Raw genomic sequence first — 6,919 nt, forward strand, 5'->3', positions numbered from 1 at the left:
GAAGGAGGGAGGGAAGAAAAGAGGGAAATAAGGGAGAAAGGGAGGGTGGAAGGATAGGAGGAAGGAAGTAAGGATAGATGGAAGGAAGGAGGGAGGGAAGAAAAGAGGGAAATAAGGGAGAAGGGAGGGTGGAAGGATAGGAGGAAAGGAGGAAGGAAGGAAGGATAGATGGAAGGAAGGAGGGAGGGAAGAAAAGAGGGAAATAAGGGAGGAAGGATGGAAGGAAAGGAGGAAGGAAGGAAGGATAGATGGAAGGAAGGAGGGAGGGAAGAAAAGAGGGAAATAAGGGAGAAAGGGAGGGAGGAAGGATGGAAGGAAAGGAGGAAGGAAGGAAGGATAGATGTAAGGAAGGAGGGAAGAAAAGAGGGAAATAAGGGAGAAAGGGAGGGAGGAGGGTGGAAGGATGGACAGAAGAAAAGAAGGAAAGAAAGAAGGAAGGAAGGAAAAGAAGACAGGAAGGATGGAAGGAAGAAGGGAAGAAAAGTGGGAAGCAAGGAAGGACAGATGAAAAGAAGACAGGAAGGGAAGTGGGCCGGATTAGACCCCTCAGCGGGCCGGTTCTGGCCCGCGGGCCTCATGTTTGACCCCCCTGCTTTAGACACACAGCAGTCTTTTTCACTACTTTCTTCACATATGCAGTAGTACCAGGGGCAGCGGAGATTTAAGATATCACACTGTTGCCCCACCATCACCCCTACAGGCCAATCCCTGTAACTACACCTCTACCTGTGCAGGCTGGTAAACTCTATTATTCTGGTTTTTGCATCACTGATTGTATATTATGAATTTTTTTGTAATGTATTTTTGTTATTTTTTATTTTATTCTTTATTTTTGTAATGTGTTTTTGTTATTTTTTGTTTTTGTAATGTATTTTTTATGTTATTTTGTATTTTTGTAATGCATTTTTTTGTAATTTTGTATTTTTGTAATGTTTTTTTTATTTTATTTAGAATTTTTTAATGTATTTTTGTTATTTTTTATTTTATTTAGAATTTTTTAATGTATTTTTGTTATTTTTTATTTTATTTTGTATTTTTTAATGCATTTTTTTTATTTTTTATTTTATTTTGTATTTTTGTAATGCATTTTTGTTCATTTTTTTGTTATTTTATTTTGTCATTTTTAATGCATTTTCATTATTTTTTATTTTATTTTTTATTTTTTAAATATATTTTTCCATTGCAGTCATACTGGAAGGGGATCACTGCACAGAAAGTGTGGACGGGAAGAACTATTACAGCAACTTCTTCACTTTTTCAGTGTTGAATAGACTAAAAAATAAATTTACCTAAAAGATAAATAATTTTAACAAAGTGATTAATCCTAACACAAATAGGCTATAAATATAACTGATACTCACTGCTCACGCTAAACGTACATGTGACTCTCTGCTGATCTGTAAATAATAATATCACATTTAAATAATACACTGAATACCTTCTTCTCTTCTCTTTTCTTTTCTTTCTTTCTATTCTCTCTTATTCCAGGTTTAGTTTCTTCTCACGTGACAAGCAGCGGGCGTCGCAGAGGAGCGCGAGCGGGCAGTTGGAAGGCGGCCTGGGCTCGTGGACGGGGAAAGACGACGTGTACACAGAACAAGCGCAGGAAGCGTTACAGCACATGTAGTCAAATAATGGATAGGACTTGATGAGGTTTACGCAAAAACCCCTTCCCCTCCCTCCTTCCTCCCCCTTTCCCCCCCCAAAAAAACTCTTAACACTCCATGTCTATCACTTTAAGGCCGGCTTGTGAAGCATCAAATCACCACTAGCGACTCACACTGCAACTGAAAACAAATGTGCGCGTGAAGTGATGAAGTGATGAAGACTTGACACAAAGAGAGAGAGAGAAGAGTGAAGAAAATCGCCAAAAAAAAAAAAAAAGGTTTATTTAAACATATAAGAAGCATATAGCTCAGTATTGATGGCACATACGGACTGTACAATTTTAAAAAAAACCAAGACGAAAATGCCAGAAGATATTTTTTTGGTGTGTGAAGGTTGTGTGTTTTTTTTTTTTTTGTTTTTTTTTAAAGAATGAGACGCAGCAGAAGAGAGAAAGAGAGAAAGAAGGTAAAACTCAAGTTGTTGGAAAGGAAAAGTGGAAAGTTGATGCTTTGTAGGATCCAAGATGGTTACTGATATGTTAAAAACTGACAAAGAACGAGACCGGAAGTGAGAGTTAAGCTCGTTATAACTGCACAAATTATGACGTGGGACACAAAAGTGTGAATTTTCAGAAGTTAATTGAATTGATTACAAATGAAGGAATTGATGAGTGAGGATTTTATATTATTATAAATACTGCAGAAGTTAAAGACACACTTCTTTTCATTTCAAATAATAATAAACACTTTTGTGCCCCATTAAGTTTTTTTTTTTTTTAACTTTCTGTCCCGTTTTATGAGGGCAGCTTGTAAGTCCATCACCAGCATTTAAAAATTCAACCTATGCAGCTCTACACATCAAAAAAAAAAAGAGAAAAGAATGGGCCTTATGTTTATATAATGTTGCATAAATTCACAATTAAAAGTTGTGTACAAAAGGAGATTAAAAAATATATAATATATAATAATAAACACGCAAAAACTACAGTACATGAAGTATGAAAAGCTCATTTCTGACAGGAAAAGAGAAAAATATGTCGAGGTTTATGTTTGATAAGAATAAATTACTCATGGATTGTCAAAAATAATGATACTGAATGTTTCATAATAATAATGAGTTAGAATTTAAAGATACTAAGCAAAGGTTTTGACATAGTTTTGACTTAGTTTCTTATAATTAGGTTGAGTAAATGATTGTAATTTTGACTTAGTTTATTAGAATTTGGATTTATAAGCTTATCATTTTAAATTAGTGTCTTATAATTTAGATTTAGTAAATCATAATTTGGATTTAGCGTCTCAAAATCTCAGTATTTTGACTCATTATTATATTATAATTGTTGTGCTTAGTAAATAATTGTATTTTTGAGTTTCTTAGAATTTGGACTTTACTAACTTATAATTTTGACTTAGTGTCTTTATAACTGAGTTGAGTAAGTGATTGTAATTGTGACTTAGTTTATTAGAAGTTGGACCTATCTTATAGTTTAGATTTCGTAAGTCATAATTTTGATTTAGTGTCTCAAAATCTTGACTTCTCATTATTTTTGAATTGGTTTTTTATAATTGGGCTTCATAAATCATTGTAATTTTGACTTAGTTTATTAGAATTTGGACTTAGTGTCATTTAGTCAATTATACATTTTTATTAAGCGTCTCACAATCTTGACTTAGAATCTCATAATTTTGATTTAGTAGTTTATAATTAGGTTTAATAGATCATTGTAATGTTTGACTTAAAATCTTAGAACTCAGATATTGTACAGACATTTTAATTTAGTAGCTTATCATTTTGATGTACATTATTTTTTTGTAAATTATACATTTTGACTCAGTATGTCGATATCAAGACTTAGTAGGTCATCATAGTTATGACTTGTTATGTAATAGTTTTGACTCAGTATCTATTAATATTGACTTAGTATTGTATAATGGTGCTTACTATATGATCATAAACCTGACTTAATATATTATAATTTTGATTTAGCATCCCAAAATTGGGTTTAGTGAATAATTGTAATCTTGACTTAATATCTTGTAAATGTGACTTAATATGTCAACATTGTGAACTGCTAAATCATCATAGTTATGACTCAGTATCTTATTATTTTGGCTTAGAAAGTCATTTTAATCTTGATTGAGTATATAAAAACAGTTTTAATAAGCCACCATAGGTCAGACTTAATAAGTAATCATTATTTTGACTCACTATCTCATAAATGTAAGCATGAGTATTTGTGTTTTTTGCATAACTTTTCATTAGTTCATTATTTTCCTGTCAGAAATGAGCTTCCAGATGTAAGTTCATGCTTCTCTCAGCAATAGATACCAACACTCATCATCTAAAGTCACTAAAAAAAGCTTTTAATTCAAACTTAAAACAGTGCCAAAGCTGTCACCGCACACATTGCACACAATAACAGCAATATCAGTATCACCAGCAGGTTATATAATACATTAACATCACCTCTTCTGGTTATTAAGCAAACATTCAATACATAGAGACACTTTAATCAGCCTGATTTCATGATCAAATTCACATTTAACACTCAAACTCTAGCAATCTGTGCCGATGCCTTCTAGTATTAAAGCACTCCAACTTACTGATTTTATAAAAGCAGAACTGTCTAAACTTAATATCTGAACATAATGTATTGAAATAAATGTGCACAAATGTTACAGGCTATAATTTTGCAGATGTCAGAGCTTTTTTTGGAGCATTAATCAGTGTTTTATAGTCTAAAGAACGAGGCTGAGGTCCGTTAATGACCACACAACAGCAGACATCAAGGTGACCATCTTTAACATCTTTAAGGCGGATTCTCAGGAGAGTATCTGCTGCCAGGCTAAACTAGTTAACAGCTCTTAAGAGATCAGCTGACATCGACCTCATCAAGATCTCAAGCCTCAAGCAGAGTCCTTGACTAAAGAAAGAGCACACAAACTCTACATTATACACATAAACGTGACATTTAACAGTTAACATTGAAATGAATTGACTTGACTTTATAGTCCACCTTAAGGGAAATGTGTCTTCGGCTTCCTTCAGTACATTAAAAACATACACCAGCTTTACACAACATTAAAAAACAAACAACAACAACAACTAAACAAACAGGAAGCAGGAAAACAGCAGCAGCTATAGTAATAAGTTAAAAACCTTGCTAAAATGTGTCTTTTAAAAAATAACAATAATACAATAATATGAACCATTACGTCTATCTAAACACCGCCTCAGCCCTTTTTTTCATTTGGTCGCAAATTAGTGGAGTTGGAGCCATCAGCCGAATTGCTTAGTACAGGCGCTAACAGCACCACCAGTATATCTTGTAAATTACCCCACTAATAGTTTATTAAAATCTGTGTAAAGTCAGAATAAATATGTGTTCTGAGTTTGACATACCACAGAAAAGTGTGTTGTTAACCACCCTGCCAAATTTGAATGATTAAAAAAATCGCCAAATATATGAAATTAGCCTTCAAAGTTGTGTAAAAATCAGCCTCTTTCTCTGCTCCCAAACGCTGTGGGAAACCCCGCCCCCAACCTAGTGTCACCTGTCAATCAAAGTCACCATCTCTACCAGAAACATGGACGCTACGTCTGAGAGCTTTCTGCTGCTAACTCAGCGGCTAACTCGGCGGCTAATTCAGCTAATTGGCTAACTGTAGACTGTAGTAGTAGTAGTGTGTGCTGAATGTATTTATACAGCAGCAAGGGGCGGGTTTATGCTAATCATTTTCAGATCCGCCCATTAAATCCTGAACACAGAAATCTTGAAACACAGTTTGTGAAGCCTAGCTCCACAATTGAAATCTAAATGGTTGAAATGCTTTTTACACCTTTTTTAGAAATACATTTATGATCTATTTAATGTGTTTAGAATTAAATGTCTTTAAAATAACACTTACCTGATGGCTTTTACTCTGCTGCTACTGCTAAAGCTGTAAACATCAAAATCTCACGCTAGATCCGTTAGCGCCTGTACTAAGCCATTCGGCTGATGGCTCTAACTCAACTAATTTGAGACCAAATGAAAAAAAAGGTCTGAGGCGGTGTTTAGATAGACCTCATGGTGCACGCCAGGCCAAAATTACGCTGAACCAACGCGTCCAGTCAAGTCTAGTAGCATCACTAGATACAGAAAAGCTTCAAACTCAACCAGTTAGTCCTCCTGTTTCATACAAAGGGAATTACATCGCTAGTGACATTTCTAGTTGTTCATAGCTTAGATCTGAGCTTCCCCGAAAGTGACCCTTCACCTCCTCTAAAAGCCTGTCCAGGTGCAGGACTATGACCTAAAATAACAAGCAATGAAACAAAAAGCTAATGTTTTAAATCTTTTGATAGTCTCAGACTTTGCAAGAGAGATCTATTAAAAGTAGACGAGCATTTCTTCTTCTTCTTCGTTTAAAAGCTGCAGGTCAAGTTCCTCTGTGAGATCAATCACCTGAAAGACACTTAACGAATAAGTACTTCATCTTATTCATAATTACATGCTATGAGTGCTGCACTGCTCTACTTGTTCCTCACCTCCTGCTCAACAGGAAGAACAGGTTCCTCCTCTGAAACACAGTTTATCACGCACCACTTACACGAGGAGGAAGAGGGTCGGTGGGAAAAAGCTGTTTGTGGAGGAGAGTTTAATTGTTTTGTGGTATAAAGCTCCACCAGCCGACTGACTGAAAGGAAAAGATCACACTGTTTTCTATGAGCAGCTTGACTCTCCAAAGAGAATATTTAGCGGGGGGGGGGGGGGGGTTTACGCTATAGTAAAAAAAAAAAAGAGTTATTTACTGTCTTAACCTTCATGTCGTCCTCCCGGGTCAAATTGACCCAGTCTGTTTTGACTGTTCCTTCCTTCCTTCTCTCTTTATTTTCTTCCTCTCTCTTTCCTCCTTTCCCTCTGACCTTCCTTCCTTCCTATTTTCCTTTCTCCCTCCTACCTTCCTTCCTTCCTTCCTCCCTCCTACCTTCCTTCCTTCCTTCTTTCCTTCCTCCCTCCTACCTTCCTTCCTTCCTTCCTTCCGTTCCTCCTTCCTTCCTCCCTCCGTTCCTTCTTTCTCCCCTTCCTTCATACCTTCCTCTCTCTTTCTTTCCTCCCCATACCTTCCTCCCTTCCTTCTTTCCTCTGTCCTTCCTTCCTTCCTTCCTTCCTCCCTTCCTCCCTCCCTCCTTTCCTTACGTCTTCCTCCCTTCCTCCCTCCTTTCCTTCCTCCTTTCCTTCCTTCCTCCTTTCCTTCCTTCCTTCCTTCCTTCCTTCCTTGACTCGAGGACAACCGGAGGGTTAAAGCTGCTCCTTTTCCCATGACTG

The 6,919-nt window shown here is 36.1% G+C and overlaps 1 protein-coding gene across 1 annotated transcript in view; it reads left to right on the top strand.

The window, feature by feature from the left end:
- rilpl1 (Rab interacting lysosomal protein-like 1) overlaps nt 1–1,536 on the top strand; it is a 25,906-nt gene extending 24,370 nt beyond the window's left edge. Inside the window, exon 8 of the mRNA XM_053340633.1 lies at nt 1,489–1,536. The gene's annotated coding sequence lies outside the window, so the exon portion shown is untranslated. The remainder of the gene's footprint in view (nt 1–1,488) is intronic.
- The last annotated feature ends 5,383 nt before the right edge of the window (nt 1,537–6,919 follow it).

Source organism: Scomber japonicus, chromosome 19 (assembly GCF_027409825.1).
Source record: "Scomber japonicus isolate fScoJap1 chromosome 19, fScoJap1.pri, whole genome shotgun sequence".
NCBI lineage: Eukaryota > Metazoa > Chordata > Actinopteri > Scombriformes > Scombridae > Scomber > Scomber japonicus.